Source organism: Podarcis gaigeae (assembly GCF_964106915.1).
Source record: "Podarcis gaigeae genome assembly, chromosome: 3".
Lineage (NCBI taxonomy): Eukaryota > Metazoa > Chordata > Lepidosauria > Squamata > Lacertidae > Podarcis > Podarcis gaigeae.
Window position 1 is genome coordinate 31,738,204 of NC_139680.1, and position 14,571 is coordinate 31,752,774.

A 14,571-nucleotide genomic window follows, 5' to 3' on the forward strand; every position below is an offset into this window, starting at 1 on the left:
TTATGGGGAAATTAATATCTGGGATAGAGCAATGTCTGTGTCTCTCACCAGATACAGAAGGACAATTAAAGGCAGAATGAATAGAGAAATCTTCCAAGAAACGTGGACCCCTTTCAGAGGAATGTTGCAGATCCACTGCTATATGGCAGGGCAAGCCAACATGGTGGTCCTCAGATGTTGTTGAACTCTAATTCCTATCACCCTTCATCATTGTCCATTCTGGCTGTGGCTGTTGGGAGACTTGCCAACAAGAGTTCTATAACAGGGTATGCAGTAATTCCTGTCCTCATTTTGAAACGTATAGGAGAAATATAAGACTTACAACTTCAACCATTAAGCATCCTTACCTTGGGGGGATAAGGCTATTGCAATGGCTACTAACCCCGATAACTCTGTGCCAGTTTCTGGAAACTGAAGGAGGGGAGAGTACTGAAGACCTCAGGTCCTGCTTGTGGGTTTTCCACAGGCTTCTGGCTGGCTACGGTGAGACCAGGATGCTGGACTAGATGGGCCTTTGGCCTGAGCTGAAGGTTCTTCTTAGGTTCTGACTGAGCAGGAAGCCCCACTGAACTCAGCAGGACTTCCATAGGGAAGAGGCTTACATGAATCAGAATATCTGTCCGTTTCACTCCATATTGTCTCCACTGATGGGCTGAGGCTCTCCAGCTTTCCAACAGGGATTGCCCGGGATTGAACCTTGGGCCTTGTGCGTGCAAAGCAGGTGCACTACCACAGAGTCATTGTGGCCCATCCCTTGAAGGGTATACTCTGCTCAACCTTTAATAAAGATAAGTGAAGGTTTGTAGTCTGTGTTTTTGAGATACTGAACAAAGGCACACAATTTAGGTGATTTAGCCTGGGTCAGACAGGATGTTTGTGGCAGAGCCAGAAAATGAGGGTGTATCTCCTGTCTCCCATATTCATGCCTTACCACAAGATTATTCTTCCTCTGACTCTATGACCTTCTTAGAACGAGTGGCTCATGTTTGCGATGAGACATGGAGCAAATGCACTCTCTAATCTGTGGCGTTTTAATTCTAAAATAATCACCCTGGGTGGTGTCCTGTTGCCTCTTTAATTATACATGTGTTTTATGTACAATTAAACTAACGAGAACCATCCTCCGTTCCTAGAACTGAACAGAAGCCAAACCTTTGTGGAGATTTGCTCAGTGACTTTGAAGTTTTCTGTTGTTTGTCTTTAAAATAAACCCCCTCACCACTGCATATGGGCCATTTCTGATCGGGACAAGCACTGCACATTAAATGCTCAGACAGAATGAGCTTGAAGCAAGTTTCACTGCTTTGGAAGTCGAGATTAGCAGAGAGTGGCATTGCAAAACCAGTTCAAGTGGCAACTTGTTAATTTCGGTGCAAAAAGGAGCGTCAAACGTTTCACGCTTCAGAAAGCTACTCCTTCAGCAAGACATTAGGGGGACGGTGTATAAAGAGCCATCAATGGAAATGGTTACTTATAGTGCAATGTAAGCAAAAGACAGGTCTTTGCCCTGAGAAGCTTCCACTGTAACCATCAGTAGAGTTAGACAACAGCAGGAGTGGGAGGTGAAATGGATGAGGAACATGTGGAAATGCAGACATCATGTAGCGCAGAGGTGGGGAACCTGTGGCCCCCAGATGTTGCCATCAACCCTAGCCAACAGGGCCAACAGTTAGGGATTATGACAGCTGCAGTCCACAAACATCTGGAATTCCTACTTCATGGCATGATAATATTAATATTCACAGATACTGTTCCATGCTATTATATTATATGCTTGTTCAGGTAGTTGGAAAGCTCTGTATATATTTTTAAAAAATGAACCTTGTGTACTGCCATGAAAATAGTATGGCTGAAGAAACAATGAGATTGCACATGCAAGATAGGCTGTTCCTGATGAAGATGATGAAGAGTTTGGACTTGATATCCCGCCTTTCACTCCCCTAAAGGAGTCTCAAAGCAGCTAACAATCTCCTTTCCCTTCCTCTGCCACAACAAACACTCTGTGAGGTGAGTGAGGCTGAGAGACTTCAAAGTGTGACTAGCCCACGGTCACCCAGCAGCTGCATGTGGAGGAGTGGAGTTGCGAATCCGGTTCCCCAGATTACGTCCACCGCTCTTAACCACTACACCATGCTGCCTCTCTAGTGTGTGTGTGGTTGTTGTTGTGATGGTTGGAATTCATTACTATTACCATGCTAGCAGGGCCGAAGCTACAGGGGAAGCAGCCAGGTATTTTGCCCCAGGTGAAGCCTCTAGAGGGACACCACTGAGGCTCCCAGCCTGTGTGTGTGTGTGTATGTGTATGCAAATGCACATACAGGGATTGCCAAACTGGGTCTTTGACTTGGGTGAAATAATGCCTAGTTTGGGCCCTGCATGCTAGTATTAATACAGACTGCCAAACCATTTTAGCATTCTTTAAGACAGTGGTAGGTAACTGCGAGGGCTTTGAGTTGTATCCTGTGTAGCAACCAAGCAGCTTGTTTCATTAGTGCAAGGATTTATGCTTGTGTAATGGAATCCCATCCGTCCTGCCTCCTGAAAGCCCCAAATTTGTTGTGGGGGTTCCCCTGACCCTCAGGAGCAGATCTAGGGAGTGGGAGAAGGAGAGGGAGAAAGATAAATCTTTGCACTAGTGGACTGAGTGGCTCTCATAGCTGTGACAACTTCCCTCAGGGCCGGCCCTATCAGTAGGCAGAGTGAACCACATTCGAGGGATATGCTTTCCCTCAGAGAATTCTGGGCACAGAGTTACAATTCCCAGCAATGCTTAATACACTGCCGTTCCCAGAATTCTGTGAGGCAAAGAATGCTTCAAACATGCTTTAAAAGTATAGTTTGTATGCAGCCTTAAAACTCACTATCTCCTGTACCTGCGGGGGGATCTTTTAATTTAAAAAGTAGTATTCAGTTCTGCACAGAGAGATTGTTTCACATGCCTGTCTTTAACCTTAAAGAAAGTGGGGACACTTCATGTATTTTGTATAGTTTTATTCAGGGCTTTTCCCCCCAGCTGGAACTTGCCAGAACTCAGTTCTGGTGCCTCTCAGGTGGGCACCATTGCCATTATAAGAGAATAAAGGAGGAGTTCATGGCGAGCTCTGGCACCTCTTTTTCTAGAAAAATAGCACTGGTTTTATTGTTTGTGGTTGGGAAATTGGATAAAAAGTATAAGAAGGAAGAAAGAAAGAAAGAAAGAAAGAAAGGAAGGAAGGAAGGAAGGAAGGAAGGAAGGAAGGAAGGAAGGGGATTAACTAGCAGGAGAGGCGGGCATCAGAAAGGAATGCAGTGGATATCATCAAGGAGGCATGGCAATCTACCCAGATTCAGCAGCCTTCACATTTGATTCCTGAATGTAGTCTAAAATGACCCAAATTATATTTAATAGAAGTTCATGCTCTGAAACATCCACCAGAGGAACACAGTTCTTGTTCAGATTTTACTCAGTGCCTGCAGGCTTTCTCCTTTATGTCATGTCAGTTTCCAGAATTCAAGATAAAAATCCAACATAAGGAAAGAAACCCATGAGATCAAAGTTTGACACCTTCTTCCATGTTTTGTTTCCCCTAGGAGAGGCTATTCAGAAGGTGAGACTGTCCATAGGCAGAAGAGGGCAGGTTCTTTGAACCCTTGTGACCTTCGGAGAAAGGAGAAGATCAGAAGGAAAATTTTGTGTTTGTTTGTTTTCCTTCATGTGGTGAGGGGTAGTGGCTGAGGGCATCGTGGGTGGCCCCCTGACATCCGATGGTTGATGAGTCTGGCAAAGCGTCCCCTTAATTCTAGAGTTCTGGATGGGTTATGAAACTGAGTGCTGGCATACTAGAGAGAGGGCTTTGGTGGCATCTCGTTTCTTTGGGCTTACGTGCTTTTGCCAAGATTCTCAGTCGCACGTGCTCATGTCTGAAGGATTCTATTTTCCCTGCAACGGCGAATTTCAACAGGCAGGTTATTTTAGGTAAGAAAATCAGATCGATGAGAGAGAAGTACTCCAGAGGGGTTCTCAAGAGTCTCACCACAGTAGTGAGAGGAGAGTTAAGGTGGGGCTGATCCTAGCATTAGGACCAGAAGATGAGCACCAGCATAGGAGGCAACATTTGCCAGGTGCCCTGCTCTGATGGAAGGAGAGGGTATTGATATTGTGACCCAAGTTAAGGTGAAAGAACCCCCAAATCACTCCAGTTCATTATCCCCCAGAGCCAAAGGCTCCAAAACTATCTGCCTCACCACAGAAATATTGCTTTTTTTAAAAAAATGGTTATAGCATTCAAAAATTATCTCTACCTCTCTGAAACCCAAAGTGGCAAAATCGAAGAAAGTCCTCACCACATTTCTGAACATGCAGTTCACCTCTAAGAGTATGTGCAAGGCTTGCCCTGAACTTCCTCCCTCTAGTTAGAAATATAAAATAAACAAATAAATTTGAGCAAAACCACTGCAATTATGGTTACAGAAGCAATGTGACTGCCACAAATTGCCATGTTTTGTGCATTAAAAAAAATATACAGCTCACTCTCAGGCCCACAAAACTGCATTGCCACATTTATTGTTCTGGTTTACTGAGTGAATTCTTTCTCTCCTGTTTGTAGACCACAGTTGCTTCCCAGGAATGACTATGCTAAATGCTCCATGTTTGAAGATTTCGAAATAACAAACAAGAAGAAATAAAAAAGCATCATACACATGCTGTTAATTTAAGGTTACCAGACGTCCCCGTTTCCCAGGGACAGTCCCCAGATTTACAAACCAGTCCCCATACAAAATCCATTGAAGTTGAAAAGTGTCCCTGGATTCATTGAAAAAAATCTGGTAACCTTTAGTTAATTACATATGAATCATATGGTCATTGTCAATATATTTGATTCATATCATCTATTTTTTTTCAAGGAAAGACATGGTCATGGATTTAGGCACAGGCTCTGTTAGAGGGAGAGCTGAAATTCAAGCATCAGAAAGTTTCGCAATCTCTTAATTGGATTATATTTCCTTTCTTGTATTACCCTGGCATAAGAAAGGAGGGAATTCTCCAAGGGCTGGTCATTTTAGGCAATTGTAAGTTGTTTCTATTAGAGAACTGCATAGGAGACCCAACGGTTTTGATACAGAAGCAGATGGAATTGACATGGTTTTCTGAATTACTGCCTTAGTGGCCAAGCTGCTATCAAAGAAAAGCAAGCGATCAAGGAAAGACCATGTAAGAGGTAAGGGATCCAGGTGAACCTGGGGCTCAGTGAAGACTGGGTGAATGAGCTGAGAATATACCCAGCAGAACATTTCCTTTTGGATCAGATTAGCTCACGCCACTTTCCTGAACAGGTTTGCTTGTTCAAGTCAACTAGAACTGTCTTCTCTACTATGGTTTACCTCTTCTCCATTGAGGGTTCACAAATGGGCTGATCAATGTGAGGCCAATGAACAGCAAGTTCTGCATGGCAGTGAATAATTTAGTTAAAAGAGGCCCCACCCAAGTCCTTTTTCCTTCTTATGTTTTAAAGTCCACACCCTTCATTTAAAAGCTCCTTGCAGTCTAGGGTTCGTTATGATTTATTATTCCCCTGGTTCTTTCCTTAACCTTCCTGTCTGATATTATCTTAGCTAGGGTTGCCATATGTCCAGAATTCCCTGGACGTACCCGGAATACTGCAGCTGGAAGCAGTGTCCAGGCGGAAATTGGTGTAATGTCCAGGAAAATCTGGATTTATGGTAACCCATGTCAGCAGTATTGTTTTTGCCGATTTCCCTTAAAAAGTAAATTTTATTTGTTGTTTTTGCAATTTTGCAAAAAAAAAAAAAAAGCTCTGGGTTTTTACTTTTTGAAATATGGCAAGCCTATCTTAGCATATTTCCCCTCCCTTTGCTTTTGGGGACTTTAATATTCACATTGGTTGGCAAACCAAATCTTCTGTTCATAATTTTCTCTCTCTTTTAGATAATTTTGCTTTAATCCTCTCACCTCATACTTTCACTCATTCAGCTAGCTACTTCTTAGACCTGGCTACTTATACACAGTGTTTTGTCCTTAATCTTGATTCATTATTATTTTCCTACATTATCCTTCTCAAGATTCCAAGGCCTTTTTGGAGAACTTCATTCTTTAGACCCTGACAGTTCTCAGCTTCCCATTTCCCCAAACTTCCATCCCTGTTCTGTCACCCTTTCTTGAGACTCTGCTGCTAACTCATTCCGTTCTGGGGTTTTTTTTCATGCTGGTGAATCCTATGCCGTATTTCATTTTCCTCAACCCACCCCACCCCACATCAGCCCAATGAACAATCAAATCATAGCTTGTTCCTCCAAAGCCTTTTGTCTTCCAGTTGCTCTTTCCCTCATGCCTTTGAAAGCTTAGTGAGCTTCTGGGGTGCGGTGAACATAGAAACCATGTTTAAGGAAAGGTGCTGGAAACACATAATGCCAAGCCATAGTTAAAAAGCCAAGAACAAATCATGGCTTCATATCATGGTTTGTTGGCAATGAAAACCATTGTGAAAGTGCTGGGCAAAATTTACACATAACACTAAGAATGTTTTAATAAACCATAGTTTAATTAACCATTGCTTAGTGTTATGGGTGAACCAGGCCTCTCTTCCCTTTATTTACTCTCTCCCCAACCTGTGCAAAGTCCCCCCCCCCCCACTTTCCTTCCAATTTCTGATTCCTTTGTTTCTAATTGCTATCTTGCAGGATGGGTCTTGTGTACATTTAAACAGCAACAATTCTAAACAGTGCCTAGCACAAATTAGGTACATTGCGAATAATGAAAGTTTACAATGACCCAATCTTTCCAGGCAACAGGAAATCAACAGGCCCCGTTCCTCAAACAGAACACAGGAACCTGGCCAAAATTCTAGTCGGGACAGAATCCAGTGCTACGTATAAGAAAGAGCCTAGAGAATGTCTGCTAGCCTTGAGTAAACAGCACTAGGCCAGATACACCATTGGTCTGAGTCAGTATGAGGCCACCTTAGAATCATAGAACTGCAGATTGGAAGGGACCCCAAGGGTTATCTAGTCCAACCCTCTGCAATGCAGGAATTTCAGCTAAAGCATCCATGACAGATAGCCATCCAACCTCTGCTTAAAAACATCTAAGGAAGGAGAGTCCACAACTTCCTGAGGGAGACTGTTCCACTGTTGAACAGCTCTTACTGTCAGAAAGTTCTTCCCAATGTTTAGTCAGAATCTCCTTTCTTGTAACTTGAAGCCATTGGTTCATGTCCTGCCCTCGAGAGCAGGAGAAACCAAGCTTGTTCCCTCTTCCTTGTGACAGCCCTTGAGATATTTGAAGATGGCTGTCATATCTCCTCTCCTTCTCCTCTTTTCCTTGTACAGCCCGACAGTGTATTTTAGTATCATGGCTCCCTTTGGCCCATGTTGCTGTTCTAAGTGTGAAAGCATCCATAGATTCCTGTAACCACAGACCTTTTAACCATAGGCACACATGTTTCATGAAGGCAGCTGTTTTGACCAACTCAGTTGGGAAAAATGCCCCCACTCTCTAATTTGATGAGCAAATATACTCTCTTGATTGTCTGCACTGATACCCATCTGTTGAGATGGACCGGTGCCCAAGTATAAACTAGCCAAACCTTTTGTTCTGGGCATTAGTCCTGAGTAACAATAGGCTTTAGATGGGTAGCCAGCATGACACTATGTGAAATGTGTTCAGCATCCTGTCCTATGCCAGGACAGGAATACCGGCAGCTGGGAAACAAATACACCATTCTGCTTAATCACAGTTTGGTACAGACACCACTAAGGAGAGAGAGAGATCCCTTTCAGTATGGAGATACCTGAAATAGCAAGGAAAAGCAGGCTCATATCACTACTGGCTGTCGAGGCGACAGCTTTCATGGCAAAGAACAGATGAGAAATTTATGAACGCCACCAGGATACTGGATCTTGTGCAACAAGTAAAGTGTTGGCCGTGGGCACTGCTGGTCTAGAAATCACTAACTAGATGAATACACAATGTGAATAAAGATTACGGCTGCTGGAGCCCGAGCACATGTTTTCCATTTTCCAAAACAGTGGGCAAGGTTCCAGAGGAGTGCAGCCTTACAGTTCGACAGCTGAGTTTCTCAATGGAACACATGGTGGAATAAACCCCAGGGAGAAAGCAAAAGTAGCCTGCCTTTATTCTTATGCTGAAAACGTAATTGATAATTCGAGCGATAGCAGGGGAATGAATGAGACAGGGAAGCAGTTTGCACACAGAAAGCGTGCTTTAAGCTGAGCAACTGGCTATACGTTGGGTAGCTGAATAGGAATAGGGGAAATATTCAGGGCAGGGCAGTGGTAAACCTCAGTGGATTATTTCTAAATTTGTTGAAGTTAAATAAGGATACTTGTACATCTCTGATGAATATATTGTTTTAGGCCACCCCAATCCCTGCTGAGCCAGGCACAGGATTCCAGGGGTCTTGGCCCTCAACTAGAGTCCTCAATTTGGAGAATTGAAGATGTGGCATATCTGCCCCTGCTCCAGCCCCAGTATTACTTAACATTCAGAATAATGGGAAACCCCAGAGCTTGCTCACTATTTTGTGACACACTGGTTGGTCCGAATAGAGCATTGTCCTGCTTCAGCTTTTGGAATTTATCTGATGGACCAGGCCCGCATCTAGTGCAGGGTTTCTCAACCTTTGCTCCCCAGCTGAGGTTAGCTAGCAGGACCAGTGTTCAGGAATGATGGTTGTTGTAATCCAACAACAGCTGGAGACACTGCATCTAGTGTTTATGTAGCGTTGAATAGGCTTCTTAAGAGTGTGCCAACACGCCTTGCTTTTCTACTACTGTATAAGGCTGTTGAAGAAAGTCCACGGCGGACCTGCAAATACTGCTAACTCTATCAAAATAGAGTTTATTGATGGTGATAAATATGATTAGAAGAGTCCATTGGGAGCGTTTTGAAAAAAGCACTATGGCTGACGTATCCAATATAGAACTGAGGCAACGTATGCTAGTCATATTAAGAAGTGGTCGAGTCTAACACTGAGTTAAAAAACAACTGCTCTTTTGAACACTGGGTCTGTGTGCGCACTGATGATACTCTACATCACATAGGAGCGTCATTGTATATTCATTCATTAGGGGTAATTATTTTAAATTTTTGTCCCTATTGACCCGTAGGCAGATGGTTAGCATGAATACCATGTTTATCTGGACACTGGATCTGGCTGGGCAGCTCTCTGATGAGTTTGATCACAAACACCGGCAGCTGCAATACAGACTTGCTTCCTCCACCCCCCTCCCTGGCTTGCCTCCTCCAGGGACTGCAGATTGGATGCACTGAATGTGAACTGCAGCAAAGCGTGGGTCATTTTCACTCTCCCAGCAAATATTATTACAGTCAAAAGCCAATCGCGATAGAAGGAAACAAAAGGAATCCTTTGCCGCTTTTAACATCGCCTGGCCCCTTTTGAATATTTTTCATTCCTCTACGGGTGAGAAATGGTGATTCACCAAATAGAAAAGCGAAGGATGCCTGCAGGTGTGCTGACTTTAGGTTGGGATATTAATTACTAGCTGGAAGTGCTTGGCATTGCCCAGGAATTCTAAGAAACCAGCAAATATTGAGGTTCGCAAATGGATAGCGTCATTTGTGGGCACTGCACAGTCCCCAAATGCCCTCTGGCACAGGATCCCAACCGACCTTGTTCCAGCCCCAAATTAGTTTGGGGTGAATGTTTAACTAGGGTTTTCTGAACTCTGTACGATCTGGAGGAGGTGGGGGAACAAGGCACTGTTTCCTTTCCCCCTTCCTCTGAACCTCAGGAAGGTTCAGGCCTGCTGCATGCTGCTTTGACAATGCATTCCCAGTGGGGAGCATTCTGGCAAAGCAGCCCCCAGCAGCCAGCGGGACTGCACATTTGGCACCCATTTCCTGCTTTCTGCTGCTGTGCCAAACCTGCTTGGACTCCCCATTGTGACATCCCCAGCTCCCGCATTGTTGCCCTCAACCTGTGCTGCCTTGGTGTGCTTCAGGTCCCCTAATCCACCACCAACAAAAACATTTCCAAACAGAGACCCAAACCTGCTCCTCAGTCTCAGAAACCTCCCCACCAAATGGGGTGACATTCAGAGGCATCAAAACCGGCCCTGTGCACATGGATCCACAAGACCCAACAATGTTAATTCCAAGAAACCACTTAAAGAAACCTGCTTCACTTCGTTGCATGACGGGGTTTGATGGGCTGTTGGTCACAGAGCGTCTATTCTAAGGTATATCTCATATATCTTTTAAAAACAAAAACAAAACAAAAAACCCTGCAGGTTTTTACAGTAATCTTGCCAACGTCTTAATCTGTTTCCAGTTTGTTTGTAAATACTCGACAAACCACTTCCATCCCTTGAAATGAAATGTATTCCAGGCCCAACGTTCAGAGGAACATGTCCCAGGCATCCGGTGAGAACTGGTGCTAAGGATGTGACCCTGAGGATGGATTTGTTCCAAAACATGTTGGGTCAGAATTAAAAGTCATTCCAAGCACCTGCCAGGGTACCAGACAGAATTAGAACAGCCTGGGGGGCTATGGGGAGAACAACTGGGGGAAGAGGGAGCCATCCTGCCTCTCAGCATCTGCCACCTGAGGCAGCTACCTTGCTCTTCCTAAGAGCGGTTCAGGAGAAACTTACAGGGTGATGATGATGACATCATTCCCCATGACATCTAGTGCCCCTAAATGAAATATATGCACAGAAGCTATTTTTCAGTTGTTGTTGTTGTTTAGTTGTGTCCAACTCTTCGTGACCCCATGGACCAGAGCACGCCAGGCACTTCTGTCTTCCACTGCCTCCCGCAGTTTGGTCAAACTCATGTTGGTAGCTTTGAGAACACTGTCCAACCATCTTGTCCTCTGTCGTCTCCTTCTCCTTGTGCCCTCCATCTTTCCCAGCATCAGGGTCTTTTCCAGGGAGTCTTCTCTTCTCATGAGGTGGCCAAAGTATTGGAGCCTCAGCTTCAGGATCTGTCCATCCAGTGAGCACTGGCTGATTTCCTTAAGAATGGGTAGGTTTGATCTTCTTGCAGTCCATGGGACTCTCAAGAGTCTCCTCCAGCACCATAATTCAAAAGCATCAATTCTTCGGCGATCAGCCTTCTTTATGGTCCAGCTCTCACTGTCCAGCTATACGGACCTTTATCAGCAAGGTGATGTCTATGCTTTTTAAGATGCACCTGCCTAAATCTAATTTTACCTTAAGAAAGAGAGCTAAACCCAACGTTAATTAATAGACATTTAGAGATAGAGACTAAACAGCAAAAGCTTTCTGTCAATTGTAGCACCAACAGTAGTTATCCCCTGATGTGATAAAGGGCTCCATAATTATCAGGATTTCTCCCAAATCCTACCTTTGTCACATAAAACTAGCAGCATATCCTGTTCAGCTCCCCCCCCCCCTTTAAAAGCAGGCTTTTAGAGTCCCTAGCATATACTTGCTTATCGATCAGTTTCCTTAAGTGCTCAGACTTTTCTTGCTATGCACTTTGGGAAGCTGGGCAGAGCATGATCGGGGGGGGGGGGTCGAAGAAGAGCAACTTAAAATGGTTCTTACACTGCAAGCAGCTTTAATTAACTTGCTTTGACCCTGGCCGGAGATGTGGAAATATTCATGGAAGCCTTCCTGCGAGATTAATTCCGCGCCCTCGCCCGAGTCGTATCATGGGAATCGTGCTATTTGTACCACACACTTTGGTGAGCTGACAAGCAGTTATTTCTAAGTCAAGTTGTATACAAGTGACCTCATTTCCTGATCTGGTTGCTCGGAGAACTCACATGCCAGAAACATCAGTCATTGCTTTTCTTCACTTGACAGGCTCCTCTCTCTGACTCTTATTCTGCAACAGCTGTTCGAGTTCATCCCTCTGTCAGGATGAACTGCGCCAAATGGTATACATTTGGTTTCCCTCCTGCACTTTTGCTATGCATACACAAGGTCCCAGGTTATCTCCGACCCTTGTCGACCCTAGAGAACCAGTGCTGCTGCTGGTCTCACCCAGCATAAGGCAGCTTCTGCATGGCTGCATTTCATTGATACTTCACGGGCAATGTCTCTTTCAGGGAATATCCATCTGAAGCAGCTGGGTCATCAGGTCCAAACTCCTTGAAATATACTCAGAGTCAGGAGTGGATTTCATGCTCTTTATTCAGCTCATAGTGGTGAGGAGGAATGGAAGTTCCCCTAGAATGTCTGCTTTATATGCATTATTTATGCAATGGGCCCCACGTGACTGGCTAATTCCAGGATTCACCTGTAGGCCAATCAGGTTGCAGATTCACTTCCACCTGGAGCTGGATTGGGTGGCTCCTGTGGACCAATCAGACTGCTGCATTCTGAATCCTATTGTTCTAGGGCCAATCAGACTGCTGCATTCTAAATTCTATTGTTCTAGGACCAATCAGATTGCTGCATTTTGGATCCTATTCAACTCAGTACATAACATTCCTTGACCTGTAGGGTTAACTGAAAAGTTTACGCTCAGTGAAGGAAAGTGCTTAGAGTGCTGGACCGGGACCTGGGATGCCAGGGTTGAAATCCCCAATTGCATTTAGAAAAAGTTGCTTATTTCCCTGACATAACTCCAAGAGAGATGTCCTACCATACCGTCTGACATTTCTGTGACGAAAATAGGAAGTGGGACGTTCCAGGTTCAAGTCAGAAACTGGGGCCGCTTGTGTTAATACAGGACTGTCCCTGGAAAACAGGGACACTTGGAGGGTCTGCAGACATTATGAATGAGTCCAAAAGAGAAAGAGAGCAGGCCACCTAGCTCATGCTGAAACAAGAGGAAGTCAGCTCCTTATGCAAACAAAACCGCATTCTCTGTGTGTTCATCTTTCCTGAGGGAATTCACTGCTACATTTCAGCAAAAGTCTGTCACTGAGCCCCTGGAGTCCAGTGACCATCTGCACCAGCCCCATTATCTGTGGAGTGAGATTGATCTTTCTCCTCTTTGTGTATTCTCTCATCCTAATACCCAGGAGTCTGCAAAGGGAAGGAGACAGACTGGTAATTCATCAGAAAAGGGTGTGTCAGGATGAAGAATTGTTATGTTCAACCTAAGGCAAGGTAACTTCTCTTCAATGTGCTACATGTCTCTGTGGAACCTCTCTGTGTAATCTGAGTCCATTTTTATTTCTTCACGTTTACAACCCACATCACCTTCAAAGCCAAGAGGCTGGAATTAGGCAGCACAATTTGGCACGAAATGAAAAATAGCTCTTTCAGAAGGGCCTCACAAGCATACTTGTCCCCTGTACTAATCCTTCGCTAGCTTGCTGCAGCAGCCAATGATTGGCTAGCTCTTATGACATCAAGAATGCTGAAGGTTTGTGATGTCAAAAGAGCTAGCCAACTCAGCTTGCAGAATAGAGGTGTGCTTGGGGTTCAGAAGGAGGGACATCCACATTCCCAGACTATCCCTGTCAGTTTACTTCTCTATTTCCTTGTTTATTTACATTGATACATCTTAGGTTGTATCCTGTTTACAACTTCTCAGAAGGGCAGAGAGTGAACACCTGGAACAGGTTTTCATAGTTAGTGACCCACCAAGCTGAATGCATCCCATCAGCCATTGTTTGGCACATGATCAACCAGTGTATGGGTTATAAAAGGTATCTAGTCCAGAGCTAAATGGTTCTTTTTTCTCTGTTCAATGTTCACTTTTGTTGTTGTTGTTGTTGTTGTTTAGTCATTTAGTCGTGTCCGACTCTTTGTGACCTCATGGACCAGAGCACGCCAGGCACTCCTGTCTTCCACTGCCTCCCACACTTTGGTCAAACTCAAGCTGGTAGCTTCGAGAACACTGTCCAACCATCTCGTCCTCTGTCGTCCCCTTCTCCTTGTGCCCTCAATCTTTCCCAACATCAGGGTCTTTTCCAGGGAGTCTTCTCTTCTCATGAGGTGGCCAAAGTATTGGAGCCTCAGCTTCAGGATCTGTCCATCCAGTGAGCACTCAGGGCTGATTTCCTTCAGAATGGATAGGTTTGATCTTCTTGCAGTCCATGGGACTCTCAAGAGTCACAACCACCTTTAATTGACAATAAGGACATGAACTGTAGAGGAAGAGTAACAGTGGAACAAAAATATGCTTCGACTGGTCTTTTAACTCCTTCAGTCTTCTGATGGCAGATTTCACCATCACCGCTGAAGTGGTGTTGTATGTCCAGGTGCCACCAGCTACTGTTTTCATACAAAAGCCACAGTGCCAGATACCCACAGCTTTCCTCTTCATTTTGGTCTTGCCACAGAAGGAGCAAGTATATTTAGCATGCTGGCTAATTTAAATCTTCTTCACCATTTTCTTCAGGGAAGCGCCGTATTGGGTACCATTTTTACCCACAATCTCAACATTCTTGGTTCATTTGGCCATCTTGTTACCACCGCAGGCCGCAGGGAGAGTGAGCTAAATGGTTCTGTGACAAGATCTATGATTCCCCCCACAATCCCTTTCTGCTCATCTTAACTTCATACTTCATTTTGTCTGGATGGCAACAATACTTGTTGCAGCAGGAACCATCTTAGAAAATAATTCCTACCTAGGAAATTCCTAGAAAATAAGGGGGTGGAGGAGAT

At 44.5% G+C, this 14,571-nt stretch overlaps 1 pseudogene across 1 annotated transcript; it reads right to left on the minus strand.

Moving 5' to 3' along the window:
* Nucleotides 1-13,936: 13,936 nt before the first annotated feature.
* LOC310841160 (large ribosomal subunit protein eL43 pseudogene) lies at nucleotides 13,937-14,356 on the minus strand (annotated as a pseudogene). Its single transcript has one exon. The product of its transcript is annotated as a large ribosomal subunit protein eL43 pseudogene (transcript).
* Nucleotides 14,357-14,571: the final 215 nt, after the last annotated feature.